Source organism: Haliotis rufescens, unplaced genomic scaffold (genome assembly GCF_023055435.1).
Source record: "Haliotis rufescens isolate VD_foot unplaced genomic scaffold, xgHalRufe1.0.p SCAF_5, whole genome shotgun sequence".
Lineage (NCBI taxonomy): Eukaryota > Metazoa > Mollusca > Gastropoda > Lepetellida > Haliotidae > Haliotis > Haliotis rufescens.
In genome coordinates this window covers 31773746-31797607 of record NW_025964223.1, presented here as the reverse complement: position 1 = coordinate 31797607, position 23862 = coordinate 31773746, and positions in this window count along the sequence as shown.

Here is a 23862-nt window from a genome sequence, read left to right as displayed (position 1 = left end):
CTATGTGTTTACAAGAAACATACATTAAGAACACAGATAAATGTGATGTCAGGAAATATAACATGTATAATCACTTCTCACCTCCAGGAGCAAAAGCCACTGGAGGTTCTTCAATCTTGGTAAGACAGGATATAATTCATAGAGCTATTCCTCTGACCACCAGTCTTCAAGCCGTTGCAGTCCGGCTAACATTTCACATCGCCTTCACACTTTGCTCTTTGTATATTCCACCATCTTCTCCACTTCAGCAGGCTGATCTTCAGTCTTTATTTGACCAACTCCCTCAACCCTGTGTCATCATGGGTGACCTAAATGGACATAACCCTCTGTGGGGAAGTGTCGATACGAACGCTAAGGGCACGGTCCTTGAAGATTTTATTACAAACAATAATTTATGGATATTTAATGATGGTGCAAACACATATTTACATCCTGCAACAGGCACATATTCAGCATTAGATCTGTCACTCACTGATTCTAATTTAATACACGAATTTGACTGGTCAGTCCATGATGACCTATGTGAAAGTGACCATTTCCCCACAATACTAAAGTCTATTTTCCCAACTGATGAACCACCTTCAACAAGGTGGAATTTTAATAGAGCAAACTGGCCCTTATTTCAAACACGTTGTTTTGAAACTCTGAGACCTGAAACGTTCAAAAACATCCCTGACCCTATTCAGATATTCTCAGAACAACTGAAACACATGGCTGATGAAACAATTCCTAAGTCCTCTGTGAACCCGCACATTCGCAAACCATGGTTTAGCGATGATTGCAAACAGGCTAGAAAGCATAGGAAAAAGGCAGAAAAGTTTTTCCGCCGACACCCTACGGTCCATAATTTAAATATTGTAAAAATAAATAGTGCAAAGGCTAAACGAACTTTTAAACAAAATAAACGTCAGTCTTGGAGAAATTATGTATCCAGAATCAATTCACGCACACCTATATCAAAGGTGTGGAATATGATTCAAAGAATCAAAGGCAAGGGTTCTAAATCCAGCATTAAACATCTCAAAGATGGTAATGATTTATTGACAGATAAAGTTGACATTGCAAATAAATTAGGAGAAACTTTAGCCAAGCATTCTTCATCATCCAACTATGACCCTAAATTTCAGAAAATTCAGCAACAACAGGAAAAGAAAAAGGTAAATTTTAATTCTGATAATGGTGAAGACTACAATGAAGTGTTTTCAATACATGAGCTCAATACCGCCCTTGGGCAAGCTCATGATACTGCAACTGGAGCTGATAATATTCATTATCAGCTTTTAAAACACTTGCCTGAATCATGTCTCCAAACACTTTTAACTATATTTGATGATATTTGGACATCAGGGTCTTTTCCTCTTTCGTGGCATGATGCGATTGTAGTTCCTATACCGAAACCAGGTCGGGATCATACAGATCCATCAAATTACCGTCCGATATCTCTCACTAGCTGCGTTTGCAAAACTATGGAACGTATGGTGAATAATCGATTAGTTTGGTATTTGGAAACCAATCATCTCATTACAGATATCCAGTGTGGTTTCCGTAAAAATAGAAGTACCATTGATCATCTTGTGCGTTTAGAATCGTTCCTAAAAAATTCCATTGTACATAAACAACATGCTGTGTCCATCTTTTTCGATTTAGAAAAAGCTTATGATACAACTTGGAAGCATGGCATTTTAAGAGATCTTCATGATTTCGGACTGAGAGGCCGTTTGCCCCAGTTTATATCCCGTTTTTTATCAGACAGACAATTTCAAGTCCGCGTGGGTTCATCTCTGTCTGATCATTATAATCAGGATCAGGGTGTCCCACAAGGAAGTATTTTGTCTGTCACATTATTCAGCATCAAAATTAACAGTCTGTCCAAGGTATTGAATGACTCAATTGATGGGTCACTATTCGTAGATGACTTTAATATATCTTGTCGTGGCAAAAATATGAACACGATAGAAAGGCAACTTCAGCTTTGCCTCAATAAAATTCAAAAATGGTCGCTTGAGAATGGTTTTAGATTTTCAAAAGCAAAAACAAATTGTATACATTTTTGTAGAAATTATAGACCGCATAAAGAACCGGAACTGTTATTAAACGGTACTCCCATCAAGGTTGTAGAGGAGACCAAGTTCTTGGGTCTAATATTTGACCGCCACCTGACGTTTTTACCTCATATAAAATATCTTAAAACTAAGTGCTTGAAGGCTCTGGACCTACTGAAAGTGGTTGCAAATACTAAATGGGGTGGGGATCAGGCAACCTTACTTCACCTGTATAGATCCCTTATTCGATCCAAATTAGATTATGGTTCAATAGTATATGGCGGAGCTGCTAAAAGTAATTTAGAGAAATTGGATAGTATACACCATCAAGGACTCAGGCTCTGCCTTGGAGCATTTAGAACTTCTCCTGTAGATAGTTTGTATGTGGAGGCGGATGAGCCTTCACTTGCACAACGTCGCTTGAAATTGTCTCTCCAGTATGTAACAAAATTACGTTCAAACCCATCTAATCCAGCATATAATTGCGTTTTTAATCCTCTTAATGAGGAACTGTTTCAAAACAAGCCCAAGCTTATCCCACCACTTGGAATTTGGATCAAACCACATATTACAGCTGCTGCTATTGATTTAGATATCATATCTCCATACGAGCTTCTGTCTACTCCACCTTGGCAATTAGTCAGGCCTGAAGTAGACCTTTCTCTCACTAAGTTTAAAAAATCTGACACGAATCAAATTATATATCAACAGGAATATGTTCAATTACGTACTAGATATGACCGTCATCGTTCCATCTTTACTGATGGATCTAAGGATGGTGACATTGTTTCAAGTGCCACTGTCGTTGGAACGAAAATCATATCTTCCAGGATACCTGATAATAGTTCGATTTTCACTGCCGAAGCCAAGGCTATCCACGTTGCCTTGGAATACATTCAGCGCCAATCTAAATATAACCAATTCATTATCTTCTCTGATTCTCTTTCCTGTCTTCAAGCACTTAAAAATATATCGTCAAATCATCCATTAATACTTGCTATTTTAGAATTATACAATGATCTATCTACTGGCCAGTTCGACATTGTCTTTGGTTGGTTACCGAGTCACGTCGGCATTGTGGGTAACACCAGGGCTGATGCTGCTGCTAAAGCAGCTCTTGATAAGCAGATCTCCCCACTTCTGATACCTCACTCTGATTTTAAACCATCAATCAAAATGTATATACGTCAGTTGAGGCAAACAAAGTGGAACACCCAAGTGGGTATAAACAAACTTCATGAAATTAAACAAACTTTAGGTTATACCTACTTGGGTTGTCATTCAAGACGTGATGAAGTTGTCCTCCGACGATGTCGAATTGGCCATACACGTTTTACTCATGAATACTTATTAAAAGGCGAGGATCCTCCGTTTTGTGTCCCTTGTGATGAGAGAATCACAGTCAAGCATGTTTTGCTTGACTGTGTAGATTTTTCTCTCACAAGGGATATCTATTATCATTCATCTTCTTTAAAGGATCTTTTTAATAATGTAAATGCTCATTTAATTATTGGCTTTTTAAAAGAAATAGAACTAATGGATAAATTTTGAAGTTTTGCTATGTGTTTTAAATTTAGTGTAATATTATCATCAACTGAGATTATAAATGGTGGTGTCACTCGGGGGTTAAAGTAATGTAAAAATATTGTCCTCCTGCCAGTGACACATAAATCCATTATCAATCAAAGTATATAATATTGACTAGGGTTTTAGAAATTCAGTTGTGACTTTTTTACTATTGGCTAGCATATGGTCAGCCACTGGTGTCCAAAGTGATGACATAAATCCTGCTGGGGATTCATGCAGGAAGCAAAGGTAATGTAAGTCCCCATGATCCTCAGTGAGGTGGTCTAACTTTGGTTGCTGGTGGTGTATAGCCTATTTTTAATTGCTATTATTTTTCTATGTATTTACTGATGTTTTACATTTGATCTGGTTTGTTTTATTGTTTAATTGTGATATTTACCCTACCGTTTTACTGTCCTTTGTTGACAGGAATATCGAAATTATTATCTTGTTCTCATCGCGATATGGCTGCAATATTGCCGATGCGATGTAAAATTTAACTCACTCACTCACTAATTCAAGATTTTAGACCATCAGCTTTATGTTTACAAGAAACTTATCTCAAAACCACAGATTCATTTGACTTAAGACAGTACAGTTCATACCATCATTTCTCACCTCCGGGTGAGAGGGCCACTGGTGGATCTTCAATAGTTGTGAGGCAGGATGTTATTCACAGCCCTGTCACACTTGATACCCCTCTACAGGCCATTGCAGTCAGGCTGACCTTACATTTTGCCTTCACTTTATGTTCTCTTTACATTCCTCCTTCCTCCTCTCTTCAGCAGTCAGATCTTCAGGCACTCTATGATCAACTCCCCAAGCCATGTATAATCACAGGTGACTTGAATGGCCACAATCCCCTTTGGGGTGGTAATAACACAAATGCTTAGGGGAGAATACTTGAGGATTTCATTTCCACTAATGATTTATGTATATTTAATGATGATTCACATACTTATCTGCATCCTGGAACTGGAACATATTCTTCACTCGATTTATCCCTTACTGACTCAAACTTACTAAATGAATTTGAATGGTCGGTCCATGATGGCAGTGACCATTTTCCCACTATTCTTTCAACTGTCAATCCATCAGATGTTCCACCTTCATCTAGATGGAATTTCACGAAGGCAAACTGGTCTATCTTTGAATCATTATGTAGAGATAAACTTAAGCCTGTATTATTGAACTGTGCCACTGATCCTATTCAAGTGTTTTCAGATCAATTAATCGAGATTGCTGATGGTTGTATTCCGAAGTCTTCTACAACTCCACATATCCGTAAACCATGGTTTACCACAACTTGTAAACATGCTAGAAAAGCTCGAAAGAAGGCAGAGAAATATTTCCGCCACCATCCCACAGTCCACAATTTAAATCAATTTAAAATATCAAATGCTAAAGCTCGTCGTACTTTTAAGCAAAACAAACGGCAGTCTTGGCAGAATTATGTTTCAAAAATTAATTCACGAACCCCTATGTCGAAGGTTTGGAATATGGTGAATAAAATTAAAGGAAAAGGCTCCAAAGCAACTGTCAAACATCTAAAGGAGGGTACTAACTTACTTACAAAGAAATCTGATATAGCAAACAAATTAGGTGAAACTTTAGCTAAACATTCCTCCTCCTTAAATTATACTCCAACATTTCAGAAAGTTAAAGAACGTCAGGAAAAAACTAATATCAATTTTAATTCTAATAACGGGGAGGATTACAATGAAATCTTTTCCCTTCATGAAATGCATACTGCTTTGGACCAAGCTCATGATACGGCTACAGGGCCTGATAATGTTCATTATCAACTTCTCAAACATTTGCCTGATTCGTGTTTAGAAACACTATTAAATATATTTGACAATATCTGGACAACGGGTAACTTCCCTTCATCTTGGCGGAATGCTGTCGTCATTCCAATACCTAAACCTGGCCGGGATCATACGGATCCTTCTAACTATAGGCCAATATCTCTTACGAGCTGTGTTTGTAAGACCATGGAAAGACTGGTCAATAACAGATTAATATGGTACTTAGAAACAAATAATCTTATTACAAATATTCAATGTGGTTTTAGAAAAAATAGAAGTACTATTGACCATTTGGTTCGATTGGAGACATTTGTAAAAAATGCTATCATCAATAAACAACACACTGTATCAATATTTTTCGATTTAGAAAAAGCCTATGATACAACCTGGAAACACGGCATTTTAAAAGACCTTCATGACATGGGATTGAGAGGCCGTTTGCCTAATTTCATATCACAGTTTTTAACTGATAGATTTTCCAGGTACGTGTAGGATCCAGCTTGTCTGATGTTTATGATCAAGATCAGGGTGTCCCACAGGGTAGCATTTTATCCGTAACTTTGTTTAGTATAAAAATAAATAGTTTATCTAAGGTTTTAAATGACACTGTTGATGGGTCATTGTCACATTAAATATCTTAAAGCAAAATGCCTAAAGGCGCTAGATCTATTAAAAGTTATCTCCAATTCCAAGTGGGGAGGGGACCAGTCAACCCTTCTTCACTTATATCGTTCACTCATCCGTACTAAACTGGATTATGGCTCCATCATCTATGGTGGAGCCTGCAAAAGCAATCTAAAACTATTAGATGCTATTCATCATCAAGGTCTAAGACTCTGTCTTGGATCTTTCCGTACTTCTCCAATTAACAGCTTGTATATTGAGGCCGATGAGCCATCACTTAAAAACCGCCGCATTAAACTATCTTTACAGTATATTACAAAGTTATATTCTAATGAGTCCAACCCTGCCTACAACTGCGTTTTTAATCCCCTTTATGAGGATCTGTACCATAAGAAATCATCTCTTATTCCCCCTCTTGGAATAAGAATTAAACCTTTCCTTTCTGCTGCTGATATTGATCTCAAAACTATATCTCCTTTCCGACTCCTGTCTTCTCCTCCTTGGCAATTGGTGCAGCCACATGTGGACCTGTCACTGTCCAAACTAAAGAAAGCAGACACAAATCAACTTCAGTACCAACAAGAATATAATCAATTACGAGCTTCTTACAATACTTACAAATCAATCTTTACGGATGGATCCAAGGATGGTGGCGCTGACGCCAGCGCCACCATCGTTGGAACCAAAACTATATCAACCAGATTGCCAGGTAATTCTTCAATATTTACAGCAGAATCAAAAGCTATTTTAACAGCTCTTGAATATATTCAAGGATCTAAACATATGCAATTCATTATTTTTTCAGACTCTCTGTCCTGTCTTCAGGCTATTAAAAATAATTCGTGTAAGCATCCCGTTTTACTTGACATCATTGAATTACAAAATGAGCTTGCTACTGGCCAATACGACATCGTCTTCTGTTGCCCAGCCATGTTGGAATCGTTGGCAACTCCTTGGCTGATGCTGCTGCAAAAGCAGCACTCAACAAATCTGTGACACCACTTCTGATCCCGTACACCGATTATAAACCCGTGATTAGATCTTTCATCAGAGATCTAATGCAGAAGAAGTGGGACACCCAAGTAGGTATAAATAAATTACGTGAAATCAAACCAAATATCGGATATACCTACTTGGGTTGTCAGTCCAGATTTGAAGAGGTCATTATGCGACGATGTCGTATTGGCCATTGCCGTTACACCCATGAATATTTGTTGAAAGGTGAGGATCCTCCGTTTTGTATCCCTTGTGATGAAAGAATCACCATCAAGCATATCTTGCTTGACTGTGTTGATTTTTCCATCACAAGGGATAAATATTTCCAGGTCAAATCTATTAAGGATCTTTTTAATAATATAAGTACTCATTTAGTTATTGGTTTTTTAAAGGAAATAGAATTGTGTCATAAATTCTGTTAATATATTTTGTGTATAACAACTTTTTAAAATTAGTAGAATGAATTTATATCTGAGATTGTTAGTGGCAGTATCCTCGAAGGGGGTTAAAGTACTGTAAAATTATTGCCCCCCTGAGAGGATATCGTAAGTCCGTGTCATTCACGGAATATTTACATTTACTACGCTTTTAAACGTAGAATTTCTGTCATTTTAATTGTGGCTAAATTTATGTACAATCGCCAGCGACAGAAGGGATGATGTAAATCCTGCTAGGGTCCATGCAGGTAGCAAAGGTACTGTAAGTCCCCTTGGTCCCTAGTATGATGATCTACCTTCAGTTGCTGGCGATCTATAGCCCGTTTTTATAATGTAATGTATATGTACAGTGCTATTGATTTTATGATTACATACTAGTTTTAAATTTATTGCTGTGATAAGTCTAGTTCTTTTACTGTCCCTCGTTGACAGGTGTTTATATCCGTTTCAATATATGTATTATATTTAACTATTTAATAACTCCAATCCAGCCTTCGGCTGTGTTTTTACTCCCCTTTTCAGCTGCTAACATACATCTTGACCAGATAGCTCCCACAGAACTTTTGTCTTCCTTAGGTGGATCTATCCGTAACTAAATTCAGGAAATCGGAAACAAATCAGCTTATTTATCAACAAGAATATAATGAATTAAGAAGCAAATATGATACTTATAAATCTATATTTACCGATGGATCTAAGGATGGTGACGCAGTTGCCAGCGCCACCATCATTGGATCCAGGACTATATCTTCAAGACTTCCAGATAACTGTTGAAATTATTGAATTATTAAATGTTCTTGCTACTGGCCAGTGCGACATCGTTTTTTGTTGGTTACCCAGCCATGTTGGTATTGTTGGGAACACAATGGCCGATACTGCTGCAAAAGCAGCACTCAACAAATCTGTGACACCACTTCTTATACCCTATAGTGATTATAAACCTGTTATTAGATCTTACATCCGAGATCTAATGCAGAAAAAGTGGGCCACCCAAGAAGACAATAAATTACATGAAATTAAACCCACTACTGGTTACACCTACTTGGGTTGTCAGTCCAGATTTAAAGAGGTCGTATTAAGACGATGTCGTATTGGCCACAGCAGATAAACGCACGAATATTTATTAAAAGGTGAGGATCCTCCGTTTTGCATCCCTTGTGATGAAAGAATCACGGTCAAGCATGTCCTGCTTGACCGTTGATTTTTCCATCACATAAATATTTCAAGATTACGTCTATGAAGGACCTTTTTAATATCAGTTCTCATTTAGTTATTGGTTTTTTAAAAGAAATTGAATTGTTCCATAAATTTTGATTAATATGTTGTGTATAAAATATAGTGTTTTATAATTGGCAGAATAAATGTGATAACTCAGATTGATAGTGGCTGTATCCTCGAAGGGGGTTGAAGTAGTGTAAAATTATTGTCTCCTGGAGAGGGTATGTAAGACCACGTCTTTCAAAGTAGATTTATTCTTACCATATCTTTTAACCGTATAATATATGTTGTTTAAATTTGGCTAAATGTGTTAATCATTGCCAACACCTGAAGGGATGATGTAAATCCAGCTGGGGTCCATGCAGGTAGCAAAAGTACTGTAAGTCCCCATGGTCCCCAGTATGGTGATCTACTTCAGTTGTTGGAGATCAGAGCCTGTTTTTATAATGTATTGTTATGTATCGTAATATCAATTTTATGATTCCATACTAGTTTTAAATATTTATCTGTGATAAATCTAGTTATTTTACTGCTCATCGTTGGGAGGTTTTTTTTATACGTTTTCAAAGTATTTATAATATTTAACCTTTGATAGTCACGATATGGCTGAGTGAGTGAGTGAGTTAGGATTTAACGTCACATCGGCAGTATTTCAGCCATATCGTGACGAGAAGTACATTAATAATACACATAATTATACGAAATAAAAACCTGTCGACGAAGGACAGTAGAATAACTAGAATATCACAGACTTGATTTAAAACTAGTTGTGAATAATAAAAACAGTAAGCATTAATGAACATCACAATATAAAAATGGGCTAGAAATCGTCAGCCACTGAAAGGAGATCACCATACTGGGGACCATGGGGACTTACAGTACCTTAGCTTCCTGCATGGACCCCGGCAGGATTTATATCATCCCTTCAGTCACTGACGACAGTGTATCAGTTAAGCCTTAGATTAAAATAACGAATATACTACGTTTAAAAGCCTGGTATGCAGAAATATACCTGGAATGAAATGGGACTTACATACCCTCTTAGGGGGACAATAATTTTACGCTACTTCAACCCCCCTCAAGGGTATAGCCACTAACAATCTAAGTTATTAAATTGCACTACCAATTTTTAAAACAATACAGTTAGCACATCAAAATTTATGAAAAAGCTCTATTTCTTTTAAAAAACATAACAGTAAACGAGAATTAACATCATTAAAAAGGTCCTTAATTGTTTTAACATTGAAATATTTATCCCTTGTGATGGAAAAATCAATACAGTCAAGCAGGACATGCTTGACCGTGATTCTTTCATCACAAGGGATGCAAAACGGAGGATCCTCACCATTTAAAAGATACTCATGTGTATATCTTGAATGGCCAATACGACATCGTCGCATAATGACCTCTTCAAATCTGGACTGACAGCCCAAGTAGGTGTAACCGATATTTGGTTTAATTTCATGTAATTTATTGATACCTACTTGGGCGTCCCACTTCTGTTGCATAAGATCTCGGATGTAAGATCGAATCATGGGTTTAAAATCAGTGTATGGGATCAGAAGTGGTGTCACAGATTTGTTGAGGGCTGCTTTTGCAGCAGCATCGGCCATTGTGTTACCAATGATACCAACATGGCTTGGTAACCAACAAAAGACGATGTCATATTGGCCAGTAGCAAGATCATTAAATAATTCGAGAATTTCGATTAAAAGTGGATGTTTTGATGACATATTTTTAATCGCCTGAAGGCATGAAAGAGAATCTGAAAATAGTATGAATTGTTTATGTTTAGCTTGATTACTGATATATTTAAGTGCTGTAAAAATGGCGTTTGCTTCTGCAGTGAATATGGAACTGTTATCAGGTAAACGTGAAGATATTGTTCTGGATCCAATGACGGTGGCACTAGCAACTGCGCCACCATCCTTGGATCCATCTGTAAAGATAGATTTATATGTGTCATAATTGTTTCTTAATTGACTGTATTCTTGTTGGTAAATTAATTCGTTAGTGTCTGATTTTTTTAGTTTTGTTAATGTAAGGTCAACCTCTGGCCGTACCATTTGCCAAGGAGGTGTTGAAAACAGTTGAGTTGGAGCTATATCTTGCAGTTTAATATTGGAAGCAAACAAGGCAGACTGGATTCTGATTCCGAGTGGTGGAACAAGAGATGACTTTTTATTGTAAATATCTTGGTAAAGAGGATTGAAGACGCAATTAAAAGCTGGATTGGACTGATTAGAATATAATTTAGTGACATATTGTAAAGATAATTTTAGACGGCGCTGTTTAAGAGAAGGTTCATCTGTTTCTATATAGAGACTGTGAATGGGAGACGTTCTAAAAGCTCCAAGGCAAAGCCTCAGGCCTTGATGATGGATGGTATCGAGTTTTTGTAAATTACTTTTACAGGCTCCACCATAGACGATGGAGCCATAATCAAGTTTTGAACGAATGAGTGACCTGTATAAGTGTAAGAGGGTTGTTTGATCCCCTCCCCACTTTGAATTAGAAACAACTTTCAATAGATCGAGTGCCTTCAGGCATTTAGCTTTGAGGTATTTAATATGCGGGAGAAAAGTTAAGTGATGATCAAAAATAAGTCCCAAGAACTTGGCTTCCTTAACAACTTTGATAGGAGTGCCATTCAGAAATAGTTCAGGGTCCTTATGCGGTTTATATTTTCGGCAGAAATGTATGCAATTAGTTTTTGATTTGGAAAATTTAAACCCGTTTTCTAGACACCACTTGTTAATTTTATTAAGACATAATTGTAATTGCCTTTCAATTGTGTGCATATTTTTACCCCGACAAGATAGATTAAAATCATCCACAAAAAGTGATCCATCAACTGAATCATTTAAAACTTTTGACAAACTGTTAATTTTTATACTGAATAAAGTGACAGACAAAATACTGCCTTGTGGGACACCCTGATCCTGATTATAATGATCAGACAGGGTTGTACCCACTCGGACTTGAAATTGCCTGTCTGTTAAAAACTGGGATATAAAATGAGGCAGACGGCCTCTTAATCCAAAATCATGAAGATCTTTTAAAATACCATGTTTCCATGTTGTATCGTAAGCTTTTTCTAAATCGAAAAAGATCGATACAGCATGTTGTCTATTTACAATGGAATTTTTAATGAACGATTCTAAACGCACTAAATGATCGATAGTACTTCTGTTCTTCCGGAAACCACATTGTATATTGGTAAGTAGATTATTTGTTTCCAAGTACCACACTAATCGATTATTTACCATGCGTTCCATCGTTTTACAAACACAGCTAGTTAGTGAGATAGGTCGGTAATTTGATGGATCAGAATGATCCCGCCCAGGTTTGGGTATTGGTATAACAATGGCATTATGCCATGAAGTTGGAAACGTCCCAGATGTCCAAATGTCATCGAATATAGCCAACAAAGTTTCAAGGCATGATTCGGGCAAGTGTTTCAGTAGCTGATAATGAATATCATCAGCGCCTGCTGCTGTATCATGAGCTTGCCCTAAGGCAGTATATAGCTCATGTAGTGAAAATACCTCATTGTAATCTTCACCATTATCAGATGTAAAATTTACTTTTTTCTTTTCCTGTTGGAGCTGATATTTTTGAAATTCAGGAGCGTAATTAGATGAGGAAGGATGATGAGATAAAGTTTCCCCAATGCTATTGGCAATGGCAGATTTATCAGTTAACAAAGTATCGCCATCCTTCAGATGGTTAACTGTAGAATTGGATCCCTTGCCTTTGATCTTTTTTATCATGTTCCATACCTTGGAGATAGGGGTACGAGAGTTAATTTTTGAGACATAAGTCTGCCAGGATTGACGTTTATTTTGCTTAAATAGACGTCTTGCCTTGGCATTTGAAATTTTAACAGTATTTAAATTATGGACAGTGGGATGTTTACGGAAGTACTTCTCCGCCTTCTTACGACATTTCCTAGCTTGTTTGCAATTAGCATCAAACCAAGGTTTACGAACACGTGGGTTGACAGAGGACTTAGGAATTGATTCATCAGCAATTTCATTCAGTTGATCTGAAAACAACTGAATCGGGTCAGTAACATTCTGAAAAGACGTAGGTAGTAATTTATCTTTGCATAAAGATTGAAATAAAAGCCAATCAGCCTTCACAAAATTCCATCGAGGTGAAGGTGGATCATCAGCGGGATTAATGGGCTTAAGCACCGTGGGGAAATGGTCACTCCCACATAGGTCATCGTGGACGGACCATGAGAATTCATTTAACAAAACGGAATCTGTCAAAGACAGATCTAATGATGAATACGTACCAGTTGCAGGGTGTAAGTAAGTGTCTGAGTCATCATTAAAGATGCAAAGGTCATTATCAGAAACAAAATCCTCGATCACTTTTCCCTTTTGATTAATGATAGAACCTCCCCATAAAGGATTATGCCCATTTAGATCACCCATGATGAGACAGGGCTTTGGGAGCTGGTCGTACAGTTTTTGGAGATCATTACGCTGAAGATTTGAAGATGGAGGAATGTATAAGGAGCAAAGTGTGAAGGCAATATGCAGTGTAAGTCTAACTGCAACTGCTTGCAAATTCGTGTCAAGCGGAACAGGACTGTGAACAACGCCCCGCCGCACCAAAATAGAAGCTCCTCCAGTAGCTTTATCTCCCGGGGGAGAGAAGGAATGATATGAACTGTACTGCCGTAAATCTAATTTATCGGTTTTTTTAAGGTACGTCTCTTGTAGAGAAATTGCTGACGGAAAAATATCCGTTGTTAATAATTGCAGTTCGTTAAAATTGTGCCTAAGTCCTCTGCAATTCCATTGTATAATGTGAGAAGAGCTACTCATGGTGGCTCAACTGGAGATCGTGAGCGGGAGGGAGGTCCATTCCCATGGACTGGGACTGAGGGACTAACCTCCATCTCCAGAGGCTCAAAAGGATTATGAACCTCTAAAGGTGTAGTTATAGGAGAAGGCGCCTCCAAGTGCTGGAGTGCCCTGCCTTTCTTCTTCAATTGCTTTTTAGTCTGCTTTGACAAGTGGGCTTCACCTGAAACTGTTTGCATTTTAGTGGATGTTTCTAGTTCTATCAGTTCAGTATTTTTAGGCGTCGCAAGCAAGGTCTCTGTTTGGGAAGCAGATGTTACTTTTGACAGAACTATGGGAGATGTCATGGTTTCATCAATGGTAATCTGTTCATCCTGAACCCAAAAGATATCGGTTTGTGTAGAGATTGTCGATACTTTCACTACTTGAGTTGGAGAGGACACAGCAGCTGAATACGTCATGGTTGACGGGGTTTGCAATGGAAGTAACTTTTTGGCCTCAGTGTAAGAAAGGTTGTTTGTGACTTTGATTTTTAATATTTGGGCTTCATGTTCAAATATAGGACAGGATTTAGACGAGGACAAGTGCTTTCCGTCGCAGTTTGCACATTTGATGTCACTTGTGCAGTCTGTACTCTCATGAGTTCCACTGCAACGGAAGCATCTTGTCTTAGCAGTGCAAAATTTAGCTCCGTGGCCGAACTTTTGACACTTATAACATCGGAGTGGATTTGGGACATAAACCTCCACTCCGATGTTAAAGTAACCAGCTTTAATTGATTTAGGAAGAGTTGACATTGCAAAAGTGAAAAGATAAGTTTGTGTGTTGACAATCTTACCATCCTGTGTCTTTCTGGTAAATCGTTTAACTGCAGTGACGCCTTGGTTTTGTAACTCAGTTGCTATGTCCTCTTCTGCCATGTCTGACAGACAGCGAGCGCGATCTCTCACAATATCTCTGCAAGAATTCAGTGTCTTGTGCACTGAGACAACAACCTTTGTGTTAACAAACTGCTGGAGACCCAGCAGATTAACGGATTGTTGTCTCCGTGCACATTCAACAAGGATGGAGCCAGAACGAAGACGTGTGACATTCTTGACTTCCCCACAGGTACTTTGGATTCCCTTGGAGATGACAAAAGGATTGAGCTTTAAAGGAGAGCCATCAGCGGATGAAATGACGATAAACCTAGGCCAAGAATCGGCCACTTGAGGAGAGACATCTTCATCAGACGAGACAGAATCTGTATGCCTACGCTTGTTTGTTTTTGAAGAACCAGAGTGCAGATTTAGAGACATGTTGTAAGTATAAGTTTCAGCATCCCTGCTCCCCACCCGCCATCGAGTGTCAACAAGGACGGTGCGCAGTGGAAGCCAGTCTACAACACCAGGGATACAGGGATGTTATACGCCAGCAAATATGACTTGAATAGCTATATTTATCTACCAGATATAGTGCCAGGCAGGTTCAGTCCATGACAAGAAACTGGAGACATACAGAATACAGAGGTCAACATCACCAGATTGGCCCATGAGCCACCGCCTTCTTGCGTAAGACTCTAGGCAATTTATTCAATTCAAATTGGAGAATTCATACAAGTAATGCACGGCCAAGTCCAAAATATACATTAAAATACAGTTGTGCATACACAATATTACGCACAGGGCCTGGCATGACCAGCCGATTGATAAGACCGGGCCCATCTTACCACCCGTCTAGGCGAAGTAAGGGTCGAAGTAGTGTGTTGGGCAAAGGAACACAGTTCCAGGAACCAGTGCCCTCAACTACCAGACTCCCGTCCTCCGCCGACACAGGGACGCAACCCACGGCAAACGGGCTGCCCACTTTGGTCGCCTCATACGACCAGCAATGGGGTGCTGTGGAATTATTCTGCCCCGGTTCCACACGGGGGAAGAGCTATTAGCGCTACCCAGCACTCACCACGAGGAGGTTGCTCTTCACGAGTGCCACGATATGGCTGAAATATTGCCGATGTGACTTAAAACTTAACTCACTTAATCGTAGTATATATGTTCATTTAACCTGGCTAAATTTGTCATTAATCGCCAACAGCTGAAGGGATGATGTAAATCCGGCTGGGGTCTATGCAGGTAGCAAAAGTACTGTAAGTCCCCATGGACCCTAGCATGGTGATCTCTCTTCAGTGGCTGGCGATCTATAGCTCATTTTTATCTTGTATTGTTTCGTATGATGTTATATTTTTATGGCTAACTACTAGTTTTAGATATAATCTGTGATAAATCTAGTTATTTTACTGTCCTTCGTTGACAGGTTTTTATTTCGTATAAATATGTGTATTATTAATGTACTTCTCGTCACGATATGGCTGAAATACTGCCGATGTGACGTTAAATCTTAACTCACTCACTCCTAAGTCCTCTGCAAATCAGGCACTCGTGAAGAGCAACCTCCTCGTGGTGAGTGCTGGGTAGCGCTAATAGCTCTTCCCCCGTGTGGACTCGGGGTAGAATTTGTCCACAGCACCCCATTGCTGGTCGTAAAAGGCGGCCGAATTGGGCAACCTGTTTGCCGTGGGTTGCGGCCCTTGTGTCAGCGGAGGACGGGAGTCTGGTGGTTGAGGGCACTGGTTCCAGGAACAGTGTTCCTTTGCCCAACACACTACTTTGACCCTTACTTCGCCTAGACGGGTGGTAGAATGGGCCCGGTTCTATCAATCGGATGGTCGTGTCTATCCCTGTGCTGGAAAATTGTTTGTATAATCTACTACATTATATTGTATTTTGGCTTTGAATGTTAAACTTTCTGTAAATACGTTTGCCTAGAGTCCCATGCCAAAAGACGATGGCTCATGGGCCAATCTGGTAATGTCGACCTCTGAGTTCTATATGTTTCCAATTTTTTGTTATGAGCAGAACCAGCCTAGCATTATTATTGGTAGACAAATATAGCTATTCATGCCGTATTTACTTGAGTATATCACCCTTCCATCCCCAGTGTTTGCATGCCGGATCTCCGCTGCAGTGAAACACTGTCCTTGTTGACACTCCGTGGTGGGTGAGGAGCAGGGGTGCTGAATCTTACTACCTACATCATGTCGCTTACCCATTCTGGTTCCGTTAGAAATAACAAGAAAAGGAGATTAGAGGCTGATCATCTCTCATATCATGAAGATGTTTCAGTTTCAAAACAAGAAACTTGGGCCAAGTTTATAGTCATTGAATCTACAAATGGAGATCCACTTAAAATCAATCCTTTCGTTATCTCAAAGACTATTCAGTCCATCTGTGGTGAAGTTAAGAACGTTTCACGTCTCCGAGGCGGTTTGTTCCTTGTTGAGTGTGATAGACGTCAGCAATCTATAAATTTGCTAAAACAACATCAATTTGCTAACATCAGTGTCGCTGTTTCAGCGCACAAAACACTAAACTCTAGTAGAGGCATTGTTAGAGACAGAGCCCGTAGTCTGGCGGACATGTCTGAGGAAGAAATAGTTGCCGAACTTAAAGACCAAAATGTCACTTCTGTTAAACGCTTCACTGTCAAGAAACAGGATGGTAGAATTGAACCCAGCAACACCTACCTGTTTACATTTGCTTTGTCTACTGTACCCAAATCCATAAAAGCTGGCTATTTCAATATCGGGATGGAGGTGTATATCCCCTCTCCACTCCGATGTTATACATGTCAAAAGTTTGGGCATGGTTCCAAATCCTGCCGTTACTCTCATCGTTGTCACCGCTGTAGCGAGGATCATCAGGACTCTGATTGCACTAAAGATCCTAAATGTGCAAATTGCAGTGGTGACCATCTGTCATCCTCTAAATCTTGCCCTGAGTGGCAGATTCAAACAAAAAAATTAAAATATGAAACCAATATCCCTTTCCATGAAGCTAAACAACAAATTCTGAGCAAGACTCCATCAAAGTTATCTACTAATATCTCCTACTCAGCTGCTGTCTCAAACAAACCAAAAACGGTTTCTATTTCGTGCCAAACGGATTTGATGTGGGTTACATCTGAACATCCAGGCACTCGTGAAGAGCAACCTCCTCGTGGTGAGTGCTGGGTAACGCTAATAGCTCTTCCCCCGTGTGGAATCGGGGCAGAATATTTCCACAGCCTCCCATTGCTGGTCGTATGAGGCGACTAAAATGGGCAACCTGTTTGCCGTGGGTTGCGTCCCTGTGTCGGCGGAGGACGGGAGTCTGGTAGTTGAGGGCATTGGTTCCTGGAACTGTGTTCCTTTGCCCAACACACTACTTCGACCCTTACTTCGCCTAGACGGGTGGTAAGATGGGCCCGGTCTTATCAATCGGCTGGTCATGCCAGGCCCTGTGCGTAATATTGTATATGCACACCTGTGTTGTATTTTCATGTATATATTGGTCTTGGCCATGCATAACCTGTATGAATTAACCATTTCGGATTGAATAAATTGCCTAGAGTCTTACGCCAGAAGGCGGTGGCTCATGGGCCAATCTGGTGATGTTGACCTCTGTATTCTGTATGTCTCCAGTTTCTTGTCATGAACTGAACCTGCCTGGCACTACATCTGGTAGATAAATATAGCTATTCAAGTCATATTTGCTGGAGTATAACATCCCTGTATCCCTGGTGTTTGCATCCTGGATATCCGGTGCAATATAACACTGTCCTTGTTGACACTCGATGGCGAGTGGGGAACAGGGGTGCTGAATTATATTCTTTTCATCATGGCCCAACAACAATCTGTTTCTTCTCGAAATGAAAAAAAGAGACGTCTAGAGGAAATTGAAATTACAACTGGAAATGTTTCTCAAAATATTGATTCCTGGGCTCGATTCCTGGTTATTGAGGCTGCTGACAAACTACCCATCGAATTGAATCCTTTTGCCATATCTAAGGCTGTGTCTGGGATTTGCGGTGAGGTCAAGAACGTCAACCGTCTCCGTAGTGGTTCGCTTCTGGTGGAGTGTGCACGGAGACAGCAATCTCTCAATCTTTTATCTATCTCTACCTTTGCCAATATTGAGGTTGCTGTGTCTGTGCACAGAACATTAAATTCTTGTCGAGGCATTGTTCGTGACAGGGCTCGTTGTCTGTCCGACATGTCTGAAGAAGAAATCGTTACAGAGTTGGGAGACCAGGCCGTTACTGAAGTTAAACGTTTCACAATGAAGAAAGACGGTGTCATCACAAACACTAATACTTATCTCATAACGTTCTCTTCCACAGTCAATTAAAGCAGGTTATTTCCACATCGGAGTGGATGTGTATATCCCCAATTCCGCTCCGCTGCTACAAGTGCCAACATTTCGGTCACGGTTCCAAATCATGTCGTAACTCTGTGATATGTCATCGTTGTGGTGACAGCCATGAGAGCTCTGACTGTGATCATGATTTGAAGTGTGCAAACTGTTCTAGCCCACATGCTGCTTCGTCAAAATCTTGCCCTGTGTGGCAAATGGAATCTAAAATAATGAAACTCAAATGTGAAAGAAACATATCCTACCTGGATGCCAAAAAACTATTTAAAGATCAGACCACGACTCCATCTACCATTTCCTACTCTGCTACAGTCTCGCGCTCTGTAGCAACATCCTCTATTTCGTGCCAGACTGACTTGACATGGGTCAAGTCAGAAAAACCTGTTGCTACTATTCAACTCACTGAACATATTCCTGCCACTCACTCTAGTTCAGGATCTCAAACTGAGATTCAGCCTGAGAAACATTCTCAACCGTCTATGAAAGAACCTGTTAATCAGTCGAAAAAAGGGAAAAAAGAAATTGAATAGAAAATAAGCACCGATCGTCCCTTCACCTTCAGAGGTTCCTTTACAGAACTCATTTGGGCCCCTGGATATGGAGGTTACTCTGTCCTCACCGGACAGGCGGAGGAGTAGTTCCTCACATTCACGCGAGCGATCTCCAATTGAGCCACCATGACTCAATTGTCCAACATAATACAGTGGAATTGCAGAGGACTTAGGCATAATTTTAATGAGATACAATTATTAATACAGGATTTTCAACCGTCAGCATTGTGTCTTCAGGAAACATACCTGAAAACTACAGATCAGTTCACCTTACGACAGTACAATGACGATCATTCATTTTCTCTTCTTTCAGGAGATAAAGCAACGGGAGGCTCGACTATCTTGGTGCGACAGGGGATAATACATAGTCGGCACTCGTGAAGAGCAGCCTCCTCGTGGTGAGTGATGGGTAACGCTAATAGCTCTTCCCCCGTGTGGAACCGGGGTAGAATATTTCCACAGCACCCCATTGCTTGTCGTAAGAGGCGACCAAAGTGGGCAGCCCGTTTGCCGTGGGTTGCGTCCCTGTGTCGGCGGAGGACGGGAGTCTGGTAGTTGAGGGCACTGGTTCCTGGAACTGTGTTCCTTTGCCCAACACACTACTTCGACCCTTACTTCGCCTAGACGGGTGGTAAGATGGGCCCGGTCTTATCAATCGGCTGGTCATGCCAGGCCCTGTGCGTAATATTGTATATGCACACCTGTGTTGTATTTTCATGTATATATTGGTCTTGGCCATGCATAACCTGTATGAATTAACCATTTTGGTTGGAATAAATTGCCTAGAGTCTTACGCCAGAAGGCGGTGGCTCATGGGCCAATCTGGTGATGTTGACCTCCGAATAATGTATGTCTCCAATTTTTGTCATGGGCCGAACCAGTCTGGCATAGAGTTGGTAGATAAATATAGCTATTCGCGTCATATTTGCTGGAGTATGGCGCTCCTGTATCCCTGGTGTTTGCATCTTGGATATACGTTGCAATGTGACACCGTCCTTGTTGACGCTCCATGGTGGGTGGGGAGCAGGAGTTCTGAATTATTTTCCGTCATCATGACACTTCCACAACCTGGTTCAACCCGAAATGAAAAAAAGAGGAGACTTGAATTTGATAATTCAACAGGCAATGTTTCTCAAAATATAGATTCATGGGCTAGATTCCTAGTCATTGAGGCTGAGGATCAACTACCCATTAAACTCAATCCTTTTGCTATTTCAAAAGCTGTTTCTGGAATTTGTGGCGAGGTTAAGAATGTCACTCGTCTCCGTAGTGGTTCCCTCCTGGTGGAATGTTTGCGGAGACAGCAATCTCTTAATCTTTTATCAATCAGTACATTTGCTAATGTTGAGGTTGCTGTGTCCGCACACAGGACATTAAACTCCTGCAGAGGCATTATTCGAGACAGGGCTCGTTGTCTGGCTGATATGTCAGAAGATGAAATCACTGCAGAGTTGGATAATCAGGCTGTCACGGCTGTTTAACGTTTTACTGTTAAGAAAGAGATCAGCAGGCAAAACACAAATACCTATTTGTTGACCTTTGCACGTGCATCTCTTCCACAATCTATTTAAGCAGGCTATAACAACATCGGAGTGGAGGTGTATGTCCCCAATCCACTCCGATGCTTCAATTGTCAACACTTTGGCCACGGATCTAAATCATGTCGTTACACAGTGATTTGTTATCGCTGTGGTGGCGATCATGATGGCTCCAGTTGTGTACAAGAGATCAAGTGTGCCAACTGTGGGAATGACCATGTTGCTTCTTCGAAGTCCTGCCCTGTGTGGCAGACAGAATAAAAAATAATGAAAGTCAAATGCGAACAAAACATGTCTTACCTTGACGCAAAAAAGCTGGTTAAAAACCAGTCCACAACTCCCTCAACCTTGAATTACTCCGCAGCTGTCTCTCAACCCGTCTCTACTTCTTCTATCCAATGTCAGACAGATTTGTCTTGGATTCATTCTGATCAGCCTGTCCTCACCAAATCCATCTCTCCAACAAAGCCATCTGAAAGTCAGCCCTGTTCATCACTCAGACAAAATACAGTCCAAACTCAAACTGTGCGTCCATCTGACCGTGTCGTCACTGAAACAGCTGTTGAAATTGTTCATTTATCAAAACAAGAAAAAAAAGAAAGGAAAAAACTGAAGCGACAAACTGCCGAGACACCCTCTCCATCAGAGGTACCTGTTCACAACTCCTTTGAGCTCCTGGACATGGAAGTAACCCCATCTCCAGAGACTAGAAGGAGTTCTTCTTCCTCACATTCTCGTGAGCGTTCACCAATTGAGCCACTGTGACTCAATCATCACATTTAATACAGTGGAACTGTAGAGGACTTAGGAATAATTATAACGATTTACAACTCTTAATTCAAGATTTTAAACCATCAGCGTTATGTTAACAAGAAACTTACTACACAGAAACTGACACATTTGATATACGAGGTTATTCCTCCTACAATGTCTTTTCACCTCCTGGTGCAAAGGCCACTGGGGGCTCTTCAATCTTAATAAAACAAGGTGTTATTCATAGCCCCGTCCATCTTGCAACCCCCCTTCAAGCTGTTGCAGTCCGTGTGACTCTGCACATTGTGTTTACATTGTGCTCTCTCTATATTCCACCATCTTCTTCTCTCAGACACTCTGAACTTCAAGCTCTCTATGATCAACTCCCAAAGCCCTGTATTATCATGGGCGACTTAAATGGACACAATCCACTTTGGGGTAGTGTTCAGATTAATAATAAGGGGAAACTTTTGGAAGATTTCATTTCCGGCAACGACTTGTGTATCCATAATGATGGTTCAAATACGTATCTGCATCCCGGTACAGGTACCTACTCTGCTCTCGATTTGTCAGTCACAGATTCTGAATTTTTAAACGAATTTGAATGGTCCGTCCATTAAGACCTGTGGAAGTGATCATTTCCCAACCATTTTAAAACCTGTCTTACCTTCCGATGTTCCTCCTTCAACAAGATGGAACTTTTCTAAGGCTAACTGGCCTTTATTTAAAATACTTGCATCCAATAAACTAATACCTGATCTGTTTCTTGGTGCTACTGATCCTGTACAATTATTTTCTGATGAATTAATCAAAATCGCTGATGAATGTATTGCTTAGTCCTCTACGAATCCTCACATTCGTAAGCCATGGTTTAACGATGACTGCAAACAAGCTAGGAAGGCACGGAAAAAGGCTGAACACTACTTCCGTCGCCATCCCATGGTTCACAATTTGAATAAATTTAAAATTCTAAATGCTAAAGCCAGGCGTACTTTTAAACAAAATAAACGCCAATCTTGGCAAAATTATGTTTCCAAAATCAATTCACGGACGCCTATGTCTAAGGTATGGAACATGATACAGAAAATTAAAGGTAAGGGTTCTAAATGTAGCGTCCACCATCTTAAGAATGGGGATGAACTATTAACTAATAAATCGGATATTGCAAATAAACTAGGTGAAACGTTAGCTACACATTCTTCTTCCTCAAATTATGTCCCTCAATTCCAAAAAATTCAAAAACAGCAGGAAAAGAAAACTATAAATTTTAAATCAGATAATGGGGAAGACTATAATGAAATATTTTCGATCCATGAACTTCATACTGCTCTTGGACAAGCACATGATACCGCTACTCCTGAAGCACTTACCAGAACCATGTTTAGAAACCCTTTTGTTAATTTTTGATGATATATGGACATCAGGTCATTTTCCTTCTTCTTGGCGTGATGCCATAGTTGTACCCATACCTAAACCTGGAAGAGATCATAGCGATCCTTCAAATTATAGACCTATTTCATTGACTAGCTGCGTTTGCAAAACCATAGAACGCATGGTCAATAATAGATTAACATGGTATTTGGAATCTAATAATTTAATCACAAATATTCAATGTGGATTCCGTAAAAATCGCAGTACCATTGACCATTTAGTTCGATTGGAGTCATTCGTAAAGAATGCCATTGTGAACAAACAGCATGCAGTGTCTATCTTTTTCGATCTCGAAAAAGCATATGACACTACATGGAAGCACGGCATTTTAAAAGATTTACATGACTTTGGATTGCGAGGCCGTTTGCCTCAATTTATATCCGGGTTTTTAACTGACAAGCAATTTCAAGTCCGCGTGGGTACAACCCTGTCTGATCATTATCATCAGGATCAGGGCGTCCCACAAGGCAGTATTTTGTCTATTTATTTTATACTAAATAAAGTGACAGTCTTTCAAAGGTTTTAAGTGATACAGTTGATGGTTCACTTTTCGTGGATGATTTTAACATTTCTTGTCGTGGTAAAAATATGCATACAATAGAGAGACAGTTACAAATCTGTCTAAATAAAATTCAAAAGTGGTCACTTGAGAATGGTTTTAAGTTTTCTAAATCAAAAACAAATTGTATTCATTTTTGCAGAAAATATAAGCCGCATAAGGACCCTGAACTCTTTTTAAACGGCACCCATATCAAAGTAGTAAAGGAGGCCAAGTTCTTGGGACTTATTTTCGACAGCCATCTAACTTTCTTACCGCATATAAAATACCTTAAAACTAAATGTCTGAAGG